Genomic DNA, 19,221 nt, shown 5'->3' with positions numbered 1-19,221 from the left:
CCAGTACCCTAGCAACAGAGTAAACAAAGCCTTATATCTCCGCATCAGAACATCGTAGAGACACGGGAGTTGGATCTTTTTACTTTTGATTTGGAGTATAATCATATACTGTCGCCCGAAATTTGCCACGGCAAGCACCACTTCACATTTTCTTCAGGAAATGTACCTATCTAGTTATTATTATGTTGGCTTTGAAAAAGCCAATATATTGTTATTGCTATTAAACTTATTATTATTCTTTTTCTCCCCCCAAAATTTCGGCAACTAACTCGTCCTAGGGCTTTCAAGCTACATGCACCAAATTTTCCACAGACCTTCAGACTGGTCTGACTTAGTGTGCTATATCTTTTCTAACTGATGGGACCTTCCGAATTCCTAAACGGGGGTCTCGAACACCCCAAAATTTCCATTGACTTAACATTGAGACAAACTTTGACGGGTCATAGCTGTGAGTGAGAAACTTGTAGAAACTTGTGGCTTACCACATTTAAGGTGGCTGACAGGCTCTGTAAGAACATACATCACAATGGGGTGTAAGCTGTACCCCTGGGGTGTAAGAGGCCCCCAAAATTTCCCATTGACTTATAATGGGGCAGGAAGCATGCCCATATAAGGGAATAAACGCGTCCCAGATGGAATATCTTTACTTTAGAGTGTCGTAGAGACATGGGGGTGGGCTCATTTTACTCAGTCATCCAATCAGTCTCTTAGGATCGCCCCAAAGCTATTTAGCCACGCCCCTAGCAACAGTTTTGGGTACCCTAGCAACATCTCCCATAGACTACCATTATAAAAAGCCCAGATGGATATCTTTACACCAGAGTGTCATAGAGACATAGGGGTGGGCTCATTTTACTCAGGCATCCAATCAGTCTTAATAGGATTCTTATTGAGGCATTAAGCCACGCCCCTAGCAACCAAATTTGAGCACCCTAGCAACATAATAAACAAAGCCTTATATCTCTTGGTCTGAACATCATAGAGACATGGGGGTTGGGTCTTTGGGTCATGTTAGCTTCATGCTAGCTCCATGCTAAGTCATACTAGCTTCATGCTAGTTTAATGCTAGCTTTATGCTAATTTCATAATAAATCTTGCTAACTTCATGCTAAATCATGCTAACTTCATGTTAAATCTTGTTAGCTGCACGCTAAATAGTGCTAGCGTCATGCTAATCATGTTAGCATCACACTAATCATGCTAGCTTCACGTTAAATCATGCTAGCTTCATGCTAATCATGCTAACCTCATGCTTACTTCATGCTAATCATGCTAGCCTCATGCTACCTTCATGCTAATCATGCTAGAATAATGCTAGCTTCATGCTAATCATGCTAGAATCATGCTAGCTTCATGCTAATCATGCTAGAATCATGCTAGTTTCATGCTAGTTTCATGCTAATCATGCTAACATCATGCTAGCTTCATGCTAATCATGCAAGCAACATGCTAGCTTTATGCTAATCATGCTAGCTTTATGCTAATCGTGTTAGCATCATGCTAATCATGCTAGCAACATGCTAGCTTCATGCTAATCATGCTACCATCATGCTAACTTCATGGTAGCTTCATGCTTATCATGTTAGCATCATGCTAGCTTCATGCTAATCATGCTAGCATCATGTTAGCTTCATGCTAATCATGCTAGCATCATGCTAACTTCATGCTAATCATGCTAGCATCATGGTAGCTTCATGCTAATCATGTTAAGATCATGCTAGCTTCATGCTAATCATGTTAAGATCATGCTAGCTTCATGCTAATCATGCTAGCATCATGTTAGCTTCATGCTAATCATGCTAGCATCATGCTAACTTCATGCTAATCATGCTAGCATCATGGTAGCTTCATGCTAATCATGTTAAGATCATGCTAGCTTCATGCTAATCATGTTAAGATCATGCTAGCTTCATGCTAATCATGCTAACAACATGCTAGCTTTATGCTAATCATGTTAGCATCATGCTAATCATGCTAGCAACATGCTAGCTTCATGCTTATCATGCTACCATCATGCTAGCTTCATGCTAGCTTCATGGTAATCATGCTAGCATCATGCTAGCTTCATGCTTATCATGCTAGCTTCATGCTAATCATGCTAGCATCATGCTAGCTTCATGCTAATCATGCTAACATCATGCTAGCTTCATGCTAATCATGCAAGCAACATGCTAGCTTTATGCTAATCATGCTAGCTTTATGCTAATCGTGTTAGCATCATGCTAATCATGCTAGCAACATGCTAGCTTCATGCTAATCATGCTACCATCATGCTAGCATCATGCTAGCTTCATGCTAATCATGCTACCATCATGTTAGCTTCATGCTAATCATGCTACCTTCATGCTAATCATGCTAGCATCATGTTAGCTTCATGCTAATCATGCTAGCTTCATGCTAACTTCATGCTAATCATGCTAGCAACATGCTAGCTTTATGCTAGCATTATGCTAGCTTCATGCTAATCATGTTAACATCATGCTAGCTTCATGCTAATCATGTTAACATCATGCTAGCTTCATGCTAATCATGCTAACAACATGCCAGCTTTATGCTAATCATGTTAGCATCATGCTAATCATGCTAGCAACATGCTAGCTTCATGCTAATCATGCTACCATCATGCTAACTTCGTGCTAGCTTCATGGTAATCATGCTAACATCATGCTAGCTTCATGCTTATCATGTTAGCTTCATGCTAATCATGCTAACATCATGTTAGCTTCATGTTAATCATGCTAGCATCATGTTAGCTTCATGCTTATCATGCTACCATCATGCTAGCTTCATGCTAATCATGCTAGCATCATGCTAGCTTCATGCTAATCATGCTAGCATCATGTTAGCTTCATGCTAATCATGCTAACATCATGTTAGCTTCATGTTAATCATGCTAGCATCATGCTAGCTTCATGCTAATCATGCTAACTTCATGCTAATCATGCTAGCATCATGCTAGCTTCATGTTAATCATGCTAGCATCATGCTAATCATCCTAGCTTCATGTTTATCATGTTGGCATTATGATAAATCATGCTAAGACATGCTACCTTCATACCTAAACATACCAACAGCCAGATAGCCTACTAAACTAAACTTCTGTCAAACCGTTTTAAACGTTCAGGCTACGCTTTTTCAAGCCAACATAAAGTTTGTCTTCAAACTTTAATATCTAGTTATATCTTATTATTCTTATGTCTGCACGTTTTTTCGGCGCGTAACTCGTCCCGCGCGGTTTGTCGTAGACACACGAAAGAGGGCTCAAATTGACCGGTTTATTTAAGAGAGGTGTGCTATGACTTTTATAAGCGATCGGGTGCAGGATTTCCGAAAGGGGGGCGAAAAACCACCCGAAAAATCCCATTGACTTAACATTGCGCCAAACTTTGACGGGTCATAGCTCCGCTCAGGGATTTTGTAGAAACATGTGGGTTACATTATTTGAAGAGGGTGGTAGACTCTGTAAGAACATACATCACATTGGGGTGTAAGTTGTACCCCTGGGGTGTAAGAGGCACCAAAAAGTGCCCCATTGACTTATAATGGGGCAGGAAACATGCCCATATAAGGAAATAAAAAAGTTCCAGCTGGGATATCTTTGCTGTACAATGTCCTAGAGACAAGTGGGTGGGCTCATTTCACTCGGGCATCCAATCAGTCTTTCAGGATCATCTCAGAGCTATTAAGCCACGCCCCTAGCAACAATTTTGGGCACCCTAGCAACATCTCCCATAGACTGCCATTATAAAATGCCCAGATAGATATCTTTGCAGCACAGTGTCATAGAGCCTTGGGGGTGGGCTCATTTTACCCAGACATCCAATCAGTCTCTCAGGATCCTTATTGAGGTATTAAGCCACGCCCCTAGCAACCACTTTTAAGCACCCTAGCAACATAACATTTAAACAGTTATATCTCGACATCAGAACATCGTAGAGACACGGGGGTTGGACCGTTTTACTTGTGACTCGGAGTGTAATAACTGGCCACATCATTGGCCACTCCTAAGCCACGCCCCTAGCAACCAAATATGAGCACCCTAGCAACCGAATAAACAAAGCCTTATATCTCCGCATCAGAACATCGTAGAGACACGGGGGTTGGACCATTTTACTTGTGACTCAGAGTGTAATAACTGGCCACATTGTTGGCCACTCCCAAGCCACGCCCCTAACAACCAAATATGAGCACCCTAGCAACATAATAAACAAAGCCTTATATCTCTGGATCCGAACATCATAGAGACATGGGGGTTGGGTCTTTGGGTCATGTTAGCTTCATGCTAGCTTAATGCTAAGTCATACTAGCTTCATGCTAGTTTCATGCTAGCTTAATGCTAATTTCATAATAAATCTTGCTAACTTCACGTTAAATCATGCTAGCTTCATGCTAACTTCATGTTAACTTCTTGCTAATCATGCTAACATCATGTTAACATCATGCTAATCATGCTAACATCAGGCTAACTTCATGCTAATCATGCTAACATCATGTTTATCATGCTAACATCATGCTAACTTCATGCTAACATCATGCTAGCTTCATGCTATCATCATGCTAATCATGCTAACATCATGCTAATCATGCCAGCTTCATGTTAGCTTCATGCTAGCTTCATGCTAGCTTCATGCTAGCTTCATGCTAATCATGCTAACATCATGTTAATCATGCTAACATCATGCTAACATCATGCTAGCTTCATGCTAATCATGCTAGCTTCATGCTAATCATGCTAGCTTCATGCTAATCATGTTAGCTTCATGCTAGCTTCATGCTAGCTTCATGCTAATCATGCTAGCTTCATGCTAACATCATGCTAGCTTCATGCTAATCATGCTAGCTTCATGCTAATCATGTTAGCTTCATGTTAGCTTCATGCTAATCATGCTAGCTTCATGCTAGCTTCATGTTAACTTCATGTTAATCATGCTAACATCATGCTAATCATGCTAACATCATGGTAATCATGCTAACATCATGTTAGCTTCATGCTAACATCATGCTAGCTTCATGCTAATCATGCTAGCTTCATGCTAATCATGCTAGCTTCATGTTAACTTCATGCTAATCATGCTAGCTTGATGCTAATCATGCTAACTTCATGCTAATCATGCTAGCCTCATGCTAATCATGTTAGCTTCATGCTAGCTTCATGCTAATCATGCTAGCTTCATGTTAGCTTCATGCTAGCTTCATACTAGCTTCATGCTAATCATGCTAACATCATGTTAATCATGCTAACATCATGCTAACTTCATGCTAGCTTCATGCTAATCATGCTAACTTCATGCTAATCATGTTAGCTTCATGCTAGCTTCATGCTAATCATGTTAGCTTCATGCTAGCTTCATGCTAACTTCATGTTAATCATGCTAACATCATGTTAATCATGCTAACATCATGCTAACTTCATGCTAGCTTCATGCTAATCATGCTAACTTCATGCTAATCATGTTAGCTTCATGCTAGCTTCATGCTAATCATGTTAACATCATGCTAGCTTCATGTTAACTTCATGCTAACTTCATGCTAATCATGCTAACATCATGCCAACTTCCTGATAATCATGCTAACATCATGCTAACTTCATGCTAATCATTTTAACATCATGTTAGCTTCATGCTAATGATGTTCGCTTTATGCTAGCTTCATGCTAATCATGTTAACATCATACTACCTTCACGTTATTTATGCTAACATCATGCTAGCTTCATGGTATTCATACTACCTTCAATAAACAAAGCCTTATATCTCCACATCAGAACATCGTAGAGACACGGGGGTTGGACCGTTTGACTCGTGACTCGGAGTATAATCATACATTGCCCCCAGAATTTTGCCACGGCAAGCACCACTTCACATTTTCTTCAGGAAATGTACCTATCTAGTTATAAATATTATTATTCTTATGTCTGCACACTTTTTCGGCGCGTAACTCGTCCCGCACGGTTTGCCGTAGTCCCATGAAAGAGGCCTCAAATCGACCGGTTTATTGAGGAGATGGTGGCTATGACTTTTATAAGCGATCGGGTGCAGGTTTTTCGAAAGGGGGGCGGAAAACCACCCGAAAAAATCTCATTGACTTAACATTGGGCCCAACTTTGATGGGTCATAGCTCCGCTCAAGGATTTTGTAAAAACATGTAGGTTACAACATTTGAAGGGGGTGGTAGGCTTTGTAAGAACATTCATCACATTGGGGTGTAAGCTGTACCCCTGGGGTGTAAGAGGCACCCGAAATTTCCCATTGACTTATAATGGGGCAGGAAACATGCCCATATAAGGGAATAAAAAAGTTCCAGATGGGATATCTTCGCTTTACAATGTCGTAGAGACATGGGGGTGGGCTCATTTTACTCAGACATCCAATCCATTTATCAGGATAGTCCCAGAGCTATTAAGCCACGCCCCTAGCAACCACTTTTAAGCACCCTAGCAACATAAAATTCAAACAGTTATATCTCGGCATCAGAACATCGTAGAATCACGGGGGTTGGATCCTTTTACTCGTGACTCGGAGGGTAATCACTAGCCACATCATTGGCCACTCCCAAGCCACGCCCCTAGCAACCAAATGTGAGCACCCTAGCAACTGAATAAATAAAGCCTTATATCTCCGCATCAGAACATCGTAGAGACACGGGGGTTGGACCGTTTGACTCGTGACTCGGAGGGTAATCACTAGTGGATGCCGTTTTTTTTTCCCTAGCAACCAAATACAGTACCCTAGCAACAGAGTAAACAAAGCCTTATATCTCCGCATCAGAACATCGTAGAGACACGGGGGTTGGACCGTTTGACTCGTGACTCGGCATGTAATCACTAGTGGATGCCAATTTTTTCCCTAGCAACCAAATACAGTACCCTAGCAACAGAGTAAACAAAGCCTTATATCTCCGCATCAGAACATCGTAGAGACACGGGAGTTGGACCGTTTGACTCGTGACTCGGCGGGTAATCACTATGGGATGCCAATTTTTTCCCTAGCAACCAAATACAGTACCCTAGCAACAGAGTAAACAAAGCCTTATATCTCCGCATCAGAACATCGTAGAGACACGGGGGTTGGACCGTTTGACTCGTGATTCAACGTATAATCACTATGGGATGCCAATTTTTTCCCTAGCAACCAAATACAGTACCCTAGCAACAGAGTAAACAAAGCCTTATATCTCCGCATCAGAACATCGTAGAGACACGGGGGTTGGACCGTTTGACTCGTGACTTAGCGTGTAATCACTATGGGATGCCAATTTTTTCCCTAGCAACCAATTACAATACCCTAGCAACAGAGTAAACAAAGCCTTATATCTCCGCATCAGAACATCGTAGAGACATGGGGTTTGGACCGTTTGACTCGTGACTCGGAGGGTAATCACTATGGGATGCCAATTTTTTGCCCTAGCAACCAAATACAGTACCCTAGCACGGAGTAAACAAAGGCTTATATCTCCGCATCAGAACATCGTAGAGACACGGGGGTTGGACCGTTTGACTCGTGACTCGGAGGGTAATCACTAGTGAATGCCATTTTTTTCCCTAGCAACCAAATACAGTACCCTAGCAACAGAGTAAACAAAGCCTTATATCTCCGCATCAGAACATCGTAGAGACACTGGGGTTGGACTGTTTGTCTTGTGACTCGGCGGGTAATCACTAGTGGATGCCATTTTTTTCCCTAGCAACCAAATACAGTACCCTAGCAACAGAGTAAACAAAGCCTTATATCTCCGCATCAGAACATTGTACAGACACGGGGGTTGGACCGTTTGACTCGTGACTCGGAGGGTAATCACTAGTGGATGCCAATTTTTTCCCTAGCAACCAAATACAGTACCCTAGCAACCGAATAAACATAGCCTTATATCTCTGCATCAGAACATCGTAGAGACACGGGAGTTGGATCATTTTACTTTTGGCTTGGAGTATAATCATACATGTTACCCAGAATTTTGCCACGGCAAGCACCACTCACATTTTCTTCAGGAAATGTACCTATCTAGTTATTATTGTTCTTCTGGTCCACACTTTTTCTCACAGTAACTCCTCCTAGAGCTTTCAAGCTACACCCACAAAACTTTACAAAACTTTTAAGACTGGTCCGTAGATTGGTGCTATGACTTTTCTAACTGATGGGACCTACCGAATTCCTAAACGGGGCGCTCAAACACCCCAAATTTTCCATTGACTTAACATTGCGACAAACTTTGACGGTTCATAGCTGCAAGCGAGAAATTTGTAGAAACTTGTGGGTTATCACAGTTGAAGAGGCTGGCAGGCTCTGTAAGAACATACATCACATTGGGGTGTAAGTTTCACCCCTGGGGTGTAAGAGGCACCCAAATTTCCCCATTGACTTATAATGGGGCAGGAAACATGCCCATATAAGGGAATAAAAGCGTCCCAGATGGAATATCTTTACTTTAGAGTGTCGTAGAGATATGTGGGTGGGCTCATTTTACTCAGGCATCCAATCAGTCTCTCTGGATCGTCCCATAGCTATTAAGCCACGCCCCTAGCAACCATTTGTGTGCACCCTAGCAACATCTCCCATAGACTGCCATTATAAAATGCCCAGATGGATATCTTTGCAGCACAGTGTCACAGAGACATGGGGGTGGGCTCATTTTACTCAGGCATCCAATCAGTCTCTAAGGATTCTTATTGAGGTATTAAGCCACGCCCCTAGCAACCAAATATGAGCACCCTAGCAACATAATAAACAAAGCCTTATATCTCTGGATCCGAACATCATAGAGACATGGGGGTTGGGTCTTTTGGTCATGTTAGCTTCCTGCTAGCTTCATGCTAAGTCATACTAGCTTCATGCTAGTTTCATGCTAGCTTTATGCTAATTTCATAATAAATCTTGCTAACTTCATGCTTATTCATGTTAGCATCATGCTAGCTTCATGCTAATTCATGTTAGCATCATGCTAGCTTCATGCTAATTCATGTTAGCATCATGCTAGCTTCATGCTAATTCATGTTAGCATCATGCTAGCTTCTTGCTAATTCATGTTAGCATCATGCTAGCTTCATGCTAATTCATGTTAGCATCATGCTAGTTTCATGCTAATTCATGTTAGCATCATGCTAGCTTCATGCTAACTTCATGCTGATTCATATTAGCATCATGCTAGCTTCATGCTAATTAATGTTAACATCATGCTAGCTTCATGCTAATTAATGTTAGCATCATGCTAGCTTCATGCTAATTCATGTTAGCATCATGCTAGCTTCATGCTAATTCATGTTAGCATCATGTTAATTCATGTTAGCATCATGCTAGCTTCATGTTAATTCATGTTAGCATCATGCTAGCTTCATGCTTATTCATGTTAGCTTCATGCTAACTTCATGCTAACTTCATGCTAATTCATGTTAGCATCATGCTAACTTCATGCTAATTCATGTTAGCATCATGCTAGCTTCATGCTAATTCATGTTAGCATCATGCTAGTTTCATGCTAATTCATGTTTGCATCATGCTAGCTTCATGCTAATTCATGTTAGCATCATGCTAACTTCATGCTAACTTAATGCTAATTCATGTTAGCATCATGCTAACTTCATGCTAATTCATATTAGCATCATGCTAGTTTCATGCTAATTCATGTTAGCATCATGCTAGCGTCATGCTAACTTCATTCTAATTCATGTTAGCATCATGCTAGCTTCATGCTAATTCATGTTAGCATCATGCTGGCTTAATGCTAACTCATGTTAGCATCATGCTAGTTTCATGCTAATTCATGTTAGCATCATGCTAGCTTCATGCTAATTCATGTTAGCATCATGCTAGCTTCATGTTAATTCATGTTAGCATCATGCTAGCTTCATGCTAAATTATGCTAGCATCATGCTAGCTTCATGCTAATTCATGTTAGCATCATGCTAGCTTCATGTTAATCATGCTAACTTGATGCTAGCTTCATGCTAATCATGTTAGCTTCCTGCTAGCTTCAGGCTAATCATGCTAGCTTCATGCTAAATCAGGCTAGCTTCATACTTAAACATACTAACAGCCAGATAGCCTACTAAACTAAACTTCTGTCAAACCGTTTTAAACGTTCAGGCCAGGCTTTGTCAAGCCAACATAAAGTTTGTCAACAAACTTTTCTATCTAGTTATTTTTATATCTTTATTCTTATGTCGCACAAATTTCGGCGCGTAACTCGTCCCGCACGGTTTGCCGTAGTCCCATGAAAGAGGGCTCAAATCGACCGGTTTATTGAAGAGATGGTGGCTATGACTTTTATAAGCGGTTGGGTGCAGAATTTCCAAAAGGGGGGCGAAAAACCACCCGAAAAACCCCATTGACTTAACATTGCGCCCAACTTTGAAGGGTCATAGCTCTGCTCGAGGATTTTGTAGAAACATGTGGGTTACAACATTTGAAGAGTGTGGTAGGCTCTTTAAGAACATACATCACAATGGGGTGTAAGTTGTACCCCTGGGGTGTAAGAGGCACCCGAAATTTCCCATTCAAAGTCAATGGGCGAAAATCCCATAGACTTAACATTGCGAAAAACTTTGACGGGTCATAGGTCCGAGCGAGGATTTCATAGAACCATGTGGGTCACAAGACTCTTTCAGGACGTCCCCCACAATGGGGTGTAAGGTTACCCTAGCAACCATTTTGGGCACCCTAGCAACCTATCCCATAGACTGCCATTATAAAATGCCCAGATGGATATCTTTGCACCACAGTGTCATAGAGACATGGGGGTGGGCTCATTTTACTCAGGCATCCAATCAGTCTCTCAGGATCCTTAAAGACTTACTAAGCCACGCCCCTAGCAACCACTTTTGAGCACCCTAGCAACATAAAATTCAAACAGTTATATCTCGGCATCAGAACATCGTAGAGACACGGGGGTTGGACCGTTTTACTTGTGACTAGGGGTGTAACAATTGGGCACATAATTGGCCACTCCCAAGACACGCCCCTAGCAACCAAATTTGAGCACCCTAGCAACCGAATAAACAAAGCCTTATATCTCCGCATCAGAACATCGTAGAGACACGGGGGTTGGACCGTTTGACTCGTGACTCGGAGGGTAATCACTAGTGGATGCCATTTTTTCCCCTAGCAACCAAATACAGTACCCTAGCAACAGAGTAAACAAAGCCTTATATCTCCGCATCAGAACATCGTAGAGACACGGGGGTTGGACCGTTTGACTCGTGACTCGGCGGGTAATCACTATGGGATGTCAAATTTTTCCCTAGCAACCAAATACAGTACCCTAGCAACAGAGTAAACAAAGCCTTATATCTCCGCATCAGAACATCGTAGAGACACGGGGGTTGGACCGTTTGACTCGTGACTCAGAGTGTAATCATTATGGGATGCCAATTTTTTCCCTAGCAACCAAATACAGTACCCTAGCAACCGGATAAACATAGCCTTATATCTCCGCATCAGAACATCGTAGAGACACGGGAGTTGGATCGTTTTACTTTTGGCTTGGAGTATAATCATATATGTTACCCAGAATTTTGCCACGGCAAGCACCACTCACATTTTCTTCAGGAAATGTACCTATCTAGTTTATTTATTATTCTTATATCTGGACACTTTTTCGGCGCGTAACTCGTCCCGCACGGTTTGTCGTAGACCAATGAAACAGGGCTCAAAACGACCGGCTTATTGAGGACACGTCTGCTATGACTTTTATAAGCGATCGGGTGCAAGATTTTCGAAAGGGGGGTGAAAAACCACCCAAAAAATCCCATTGACTTAAAATTGCACCCAACTTTGATGGGTCATAGCTCCGCTCAAGGATTTTGTAGGAACGTGTGGGTTACAACATTTGAAGAGGGTGGTAGGCTCTGTAAAAACATACATGACATTGGGGTGCAAGTTGTACCCCTGGGGTGTAAGAGGCACCCGAAAATTCCCATTGACTTATAATGGGGCAGGAAACATGCCCATATAAGGGAATAAAACAGTTCCAGATGGAATATCTTTGCTTTACAGTGTCGTAGAGATAAGTGGGTGGGCTCATTTTACTCGGGCATCCAATCCGTCTCTAAGGATCATCCCAGAGCTATTAAGCCACGCTCCTAGCAACAATTTTGGGCACCCTAGCAACATCTCCCATAGACTGCCATTATAAAATGCCCAGATGGATATCTTTGCACCACAGTGTCATAGAGACATTAGGGTGGACTCATTTTACTCAGGCATCCAATCAGTCTCTCAGGATACTTACATGGGTATTAAGCCACGCCCCTAGCAACCACTTTTGAGCACCCTAGCAACATAAAATTCAAACAGTTATATCTCGGCATCCGAACATCGTAGAGACACGGGGGTTGGACCGTTTGACTCGTGACTCGGCGTGTAATCACTATGGGATGCCAATTTTTTCCCTAGCAACCAAATACAGTACCCTAGCAACCAAATAAACAAAGCCTTATATCTCCCCATCAGAACATCGTAGAGACATGGGGGTTTGACCATTTGACTTGTGACTCGGAGTGTAATCACTAGTGGAAGGCAATTTTCTCCCTAGCAACCAAATACACTACCCTAGCAACCGAATAAACAAAGCCTTATATCTCAGCATCAGAACATCGTAGAGACATGGGGGTTGGACCGTTTGACTCGTGACCCGGAGTGTAATCACTATTGGATGTCAAATTTTCCCTAGCAACCAAATACAGTACCCTAGCAACAGAGTAAACAAAGCCTTATATCTCCGCATCAGAACATCGTAGAGACACGGGGGTTGGACCGTTTGATTCGTGACTCGGAGGGTAATCACTAGTGGATGCCATTTTTTTTCCCTAGCAACCAAATACAGCTCCCTAGCAACAGAGTAAACAAAGCCTTATATCTCCGCATCAGAACATTGTAGAGACATGGAATTTGGACCGTTTGACTCGTGACCCGGAGTGTAATCACTATTGGAAGTCAAATTTTTCCCTAGCAACCAAATACAGTACCCTAGCAACCGAATAAACAAAGCCTTATATCTCCGCCTCAGAACATCGTATAGAGACGGGGTTTGGATCGTTTTACTCGTGATTGGAAGTATGATCATGTACTGTCCCCAAAAATTTGCCACGGCAAGCACCACTCACATTTTCTTCAGGAAATGTACCTATCTAGTTATTCTTATTCTTCCGAGCGAAATTTCTAACTCTAACTCCTCCTAGAGCTTTCAAGCTACAGCCACCAAACTTTGCACAGACCTTGAGTCTGATCTGACTTGAGTTGCTATATCTTTTTGAAGGGATCGGACTTACGGTTCTCCTAAACTGTCCGATCAAACATCCCAAAAAAGTCCCATAGACTTTCATAGAATGTTTAGGCTGAGTGTTTATTTTCAAATTCCAACTGTCAACTCTCATTCATACAAATACATTACATCATCTCGCAACCTCTCTCAGTCTATCTCTGTCTCACAAAACTCACTCAATAGCACAGACAAACACAACTACACACATACACACATACACACAGACACACAACTACACACAGACACACAAACACACACAGACACACAATTACACACACAAACACAAAATTATATATAACATACTGTCACAAAAACAAAAACATGCACACACACAATCACACACAGACACACAACCACACACAACTACACACAGACACACAACTACACACAGACACACAATTACACACACACAAACACAAAGTTATATATAACATACTGTCACAAAAACACAGACATGCACACACACACACACAATCACACAGACACACAACCACACACAACTACACACAATTACACACACAAACACAAAATTATATATAACATACTGTCACAAAAACACAGACTCTCACACACACACACACACACACACACACACACACACACACACACACACACACACACACACACACACACACACACAGACACACAGACACACAACCACACACAACTACACACACAGACACACAACCACAAAATTACACACACAAACACACACATAAATGTCCCAACTGCCCTAAATGCCCCATTCTGCCCCAAATGCCTCATCTGCCCCAACTGGCCAATTCTGCTCCAAATGCCTCATCTGCCCCAAATGCCTCATCTGCCCCAACTGCCCCATTCTGCCCTAAATGCCCCGTCTGACCCAAATGCCCCATCTGCCCCAACTACCCAATTCTGCCCCAAATGCCCCAACTACCCTAAATGCCCCATCTGCCCCAAACACCCAATTCTGCCCCAACTGCCCTAAATGCCCCATCTGCCCCAACTACCCAATTCTGCCCTAAATGCCTCATCTGCCCCAACTGCCCCATTCTGCCCCAACTGCCCTAAATGCCCCAACTGCTATAAATGCCCCAACTGCCCTAAATGCCCCAACTGCCCTAAATGCCCCATCTGCCCTAAATGCCCCATCTGCCCTAAATGCCCCATCTGCCCCAATTATCCAATTCTGCCCCAATTATCCATTTCTGCCCCAAATGCCCCATCTGCCACAAATGCCCCATCTGCCCCATTCTGCCCCAACTGCCCAATTCTGCCCCAACTGCCCAATTCTGCCCCAACTAACCCATCTGCCCCAACTAACTTAACTGCCCCAACTAACTTAACTGCCCCAACTGCATCTCCATCTATTACTCTCAGACTAGGCTTTCTCAAGCCAACATAAAGTTTGTTCACAAACTTTAACCTCATCTAGTTGACTTTCATTATTGTTATTTTTCAATAAATTCTGTTAATCTGCTTTGGGATCTCTCAGTGTTCTTTTCACCCGTCCTGACAATAGGCCTACATTAGATTAAAGGGCTTGTTATACTCGCGTTTTGGTCGCAACGCAAGCCTCCGCGGATCGCGCGCGCGTCTCACCAAACGGGCGAGGCGTTTATAGTTAACGCGCTCGCTGTTGCACTATTTTTTGAACCACCAGGCGGCGACGCGAGCAATAAAGTCAAAAACAAACACAAAGAAGAGGATAGAAGTCGTCCGCTGGAACAACCCTAGTGCTTTTAACATTAGAGTTTGATATATATAAATATTAGAACATGAATAAAACAACAAACTTTTAAATATGTCTTTATTAAACATTATCATTTCATTAACGTTTTTACTAAACAAACAGTACAGACATCTTAAGGTTTGTATTTTATTCCTCATCCAGTGGTTCATTCAATACAAATATAAGCCAAACATTATGAATCATGTAAAAGAATTCGTGTTTTAAACTGCAAAGTTTCCATACTTTACTTCCAGAGTGTCAGATAAATATATACATTGTTTTGCTTGGATTGATCAAAGAGATACGTCACAGGCTTGCCTGCTCGGACAGAATCGCCTCGAGTTTGGTCATTTTCGGATGCGAAGCCGCGCGGAAAGTTACAAAAAATGCTGTGCACAGCGCCACGCAAAATGGGGTCTCGCGCACCCAACGCGCGCGACTATGGTGGCCCTGAAGTGCAAACCACAACAACAAATTACTAAACAACAACAACAAATTAAGAAACAACAACAAATTAAAAAAACACTACAACAAATTAAAAAACACTACAACAAATTAAAAAACAACAACTAATCAAAAAAACACTACAGCAAATTAAAAACCACTACAGCAAATTAAAAAACACTACAACAAAATAAAAAACAAATACAAAATAAAAAACACAACAGCAAGTTAAAAAACACTACAGCAAATTAAAAAACACAACTACAAATTAAAAAACACTACAACAAATTAAAAACACAACTACAAATTAAAAAACACTACAACAAAATAAAAAACCATAACAAAATAAAAAACACAACAGCAAGTTAAAAAAACACTACAACAAAATAAAAACACTCCAACAAAATAAAAAACAACTACAAAATAAAAAACACTACAACAAATTAAAAAACACAACAACAAATGAAAAACACAACTACAAATTAAAAAACACAACTACATTAACCTACCGGAAGAGGTAGGTACCAGTGGGCAAGATGAGACATCGCTGATTGGACGACACTGCAGTTCGTGGACTGCTGGGGCCGGCTAAGGTACGGTCTGGAAACCGCTAACGATAGTAGTAAGCTAACGTTACATCCACAAGCAACGTAAGCATTACACTATTCTTATTAACTTACTCGAAGGTTGTTGGGTGTCTCCGATGGTAGATATTTCTTTAAGCCTTTTGCCACAGCCGCTGCAAAAGTTCGGGGACGGCTCAACCAGTTATTTTCCGCAGTTTGGGCAAAACATTTTGCTGTCCTTCCTCCTCTCCAAACCACGTGCTACAGGAAGAATAACTTCCGGTTCAAAAGCCGAACTGCAGTGTCGTCCAATCAGCGATGTCTCATGTTGCCCACTGGTACCTACCTCTTCCGGTAGGTTAATGTAGTTTTGTTTTTTATTTGTAGTCGTGTTTTTAATTTGTTGTTGTGTTTTTTAATTTGTAGTTGTGTTTTTTTATTGCTGTTGTGTTTTTTATTTTGTATTTATTTTTTATTTTATTGTAGTGTTTTTTAATTTGCTGTAGTGTTTTTTAATTTTCTGTAGTGTTTTTTAATTTGTTGTCATTTTTTAATTTGTTGCAGTGTTTTTTAATTTGTTGTCATTTTTTAATTTGTTGCAGTGTTTTTTAATTTGTTGTGGTGTTTTTTAATTTGTTGTTGTGGTTTGCACTTCAGGGCCACCGTACGCGACCACCCACTCCGCGTTGACGTCATTTTTGCCACGCGCACCAACGCGCTCTTGCGGACGCAGCGACCATAAACAAGGCTTTAGCTTTGAAGTGTTGTACATCATTATGTGGATAAATGGACACAAAAGTTTAGACACAATGGTAAACATGATCATTTTTTAATTGGAATAGCAAAAAAATAGAAAATTTGTATCAAATGGTAAAAAATTAAATACTGAAATGTTTTGACCCAATCTGCAAAAGCCCAGCTAACACGTTTTTTGTGTGTTTGTGATTTACTGTTTTCTACATAAATTCATCCTACATAAGTAAAAGGGTCAGAATGGCCAATTTAACCCATAGTTGGAATGTGACCTCTTCATTATCCCATTCAGTGAGTTCAACACACACAATGATTTAACGTGGCCAAAACTAATAACACCTCTAGTGTCTTGTGTACGGCACAATTGGTGTCCTGTGTGACGATCACTACACTTGAAAAAAATTTACTTTGTCCTGAGGCTCTTTAGTGTTCCCATGAAGGTTACGCATCTGTTTTTAATGCCTTTAATGAATCAAAAATGTAAGGAAAACTACTCTGAATCCTTCTAAAGGTGTGCTCAATCCAGAATCTGAACTACACTCATCTGGATGATGTTTCTACACTTCAAGGTCAAGGTGTCATTATTGTCTCAGACAAGAGAAACACTGGTGCAAAAAAAAAAAAAACTCACAACATACAGCCATCATTCAAACATTATCCACAACTGTCACACATACATCAGCATCACTTTCCTTAAAAAACAATACCATTATAATGCATTACCAAAATGGGAAAATATAAAACACACAGCCTTTAGTTACATGAGTTACTGTATACAGTAAGTCTATTATCAGTGTTACAGTGAAATAAATGAATGTTTATATTGATTATGTCTACATAACAGGACTCTAAAATCTCTTACACATCATTCAGAGTTGAACACATGTGAAGAGTTTATTAAGATCTTACTAATCTGCTGTATGATGGACTGCTTAAAAAAAGCTTGTGTTTTTTAATGATTTTCCCTGACACTCTCAACAGATTATTTATTTGAGTTTTCATTTTAAACATTAGACTCCCAAACCAGACATAATTTTATATCACAAAATAAATTCTATTGTAGTTTTATAAAATATATACAGAACTACTGCTCACTACAAATAATCATAATCTTCTTAAAAAGTGTAGACGCTCATGAACTCTTGTATACAAACACTTAACACATGAAGTGTTTATGCCACTGAAGCTCACTGTTGATGTGGACCCCCAAATATTTACAGTACAGGAAGCAATCTGATTAATGTCATGACTGTGAACAACAACAGAGCGCCTCTCTCCCACTGATCTGGGGTCTGTGATGACCTCCTCAGTTTTATTAACATTAATCTTAAAGTATTATTATCACAACAGCTGACAAATCTTTTCACTTCAGTTTTATAGACATTATTTCAATGACTTTAGTTGGGTTTTTACAGACAAGGGGCCTCATTTATAAAGCGTTTTTACGCACAGATTTGATCTTAGACCGTGCGTACGCTCAAATCCACTCCAACGTTCAGATTTATAAAACTCGTCTTTGACGTGAAAAAGTACTTATCTCCATGTCAGGTTCCGACTTGACGTACGCACGTTTCCTTGTGGCAGTATTGCAGGATTGCAGGTAGGCATATTCGAAACTTTTACAGCGTCAGCATCATCTGTATTAGAGCTTATATTGGGCCCCAAAAAAAAAGGTAACCGAAGCCCCCTGCACGTTGTGTCCAAGCCCGGCCCAACCGACAAATTAACTGTACTTATAAGCCCGAGCCCAATTTAAACCCGACAATGTTTTAAAAGTGCGTCATGACGTTCTCAAGTACAATTCAGAATTGTTTGAACTACAGAAATCTGTTCAGAATTATCTTAATGAACTAATGCAACAAGGACGAAGCATGTAAACTGCGCTGATGGTTTATTCAGAATAGAAACATAATAAAAAAACATGCAACAATGATGCAGAAAATGAACAAGAAGGAAAGGCATACTACTCCAAAATAATTAAACAAGGTTTTAGAATATATTTTAAACAAAATATGTTGGCCTATTTTGATATTTTAAAATGTATGGCAATTCCGATGCAAAAATGTGTCCATAGGCTCAGGAAACGATTTTCTAGTTCGTCATCTTTTCAAAAAATATAAAACAAATATAGCAAAATTGTTTCGCAGAGTTTAACGCATATGTAAATGTTACAAAACATGCTTATTAAATTAAAGTAAAAAACGAATTCAATGATTAAAGGGACTTGAAAGGAACTATATTTTAAAGCCTCGATGTAGCCTACAATAAGGGACATGCGACATTTAAGAGTGATGGGTATTTAAAAAATTCATATAAATTATTCCCATGCATCGATTTTAATGTTAAACATCTGTAAATCCAAATGAATCCATATGGAATATATTTAGACAGTTTATGATACGATCTTTGAATTTTAAAGTAAAAAAAAACTCTTATTTTTACACCGCCGTGCACGAGGCATGCCAAACTGAAACAAAACTTTTAAGACACAAATA

The 19,221-nt window shown here is 40.6% G+C and overlaps 1 long non-coding RNA gene across 1 annotated transcript in view; it reads right to left on the bottom strand.

Moving 5' to 3' along the window:
* LOC141362774 (uncharacterized) overlaps nucleotides 1-19,221 on the bottom strand; it is a 254,486-nt gene that overhangs the window by 177,008 nt on the left and 58,257 nt on the right. The window lies entirely within an intron of this gene.

This window comes from Misgurnus anguillicaudatus, unplaced genomic scaffold (assembly GCF_027580225.2).
Source record: "Misgurnus anguillicaudatus unplaced genomic scaffold, ASM2758022v2 HiC_scaffold_29, whole genome shotgun sequence".
NCBI lineage: Eukaryota > Metazoa > Chordata > Actinopteri > Cypriniformes > Cobitidae > Misgurnus > Misgurnus anguillicaudatus.
This window is presented reverse-complemented; position numbering and strand designations above follow the sequence as displayed.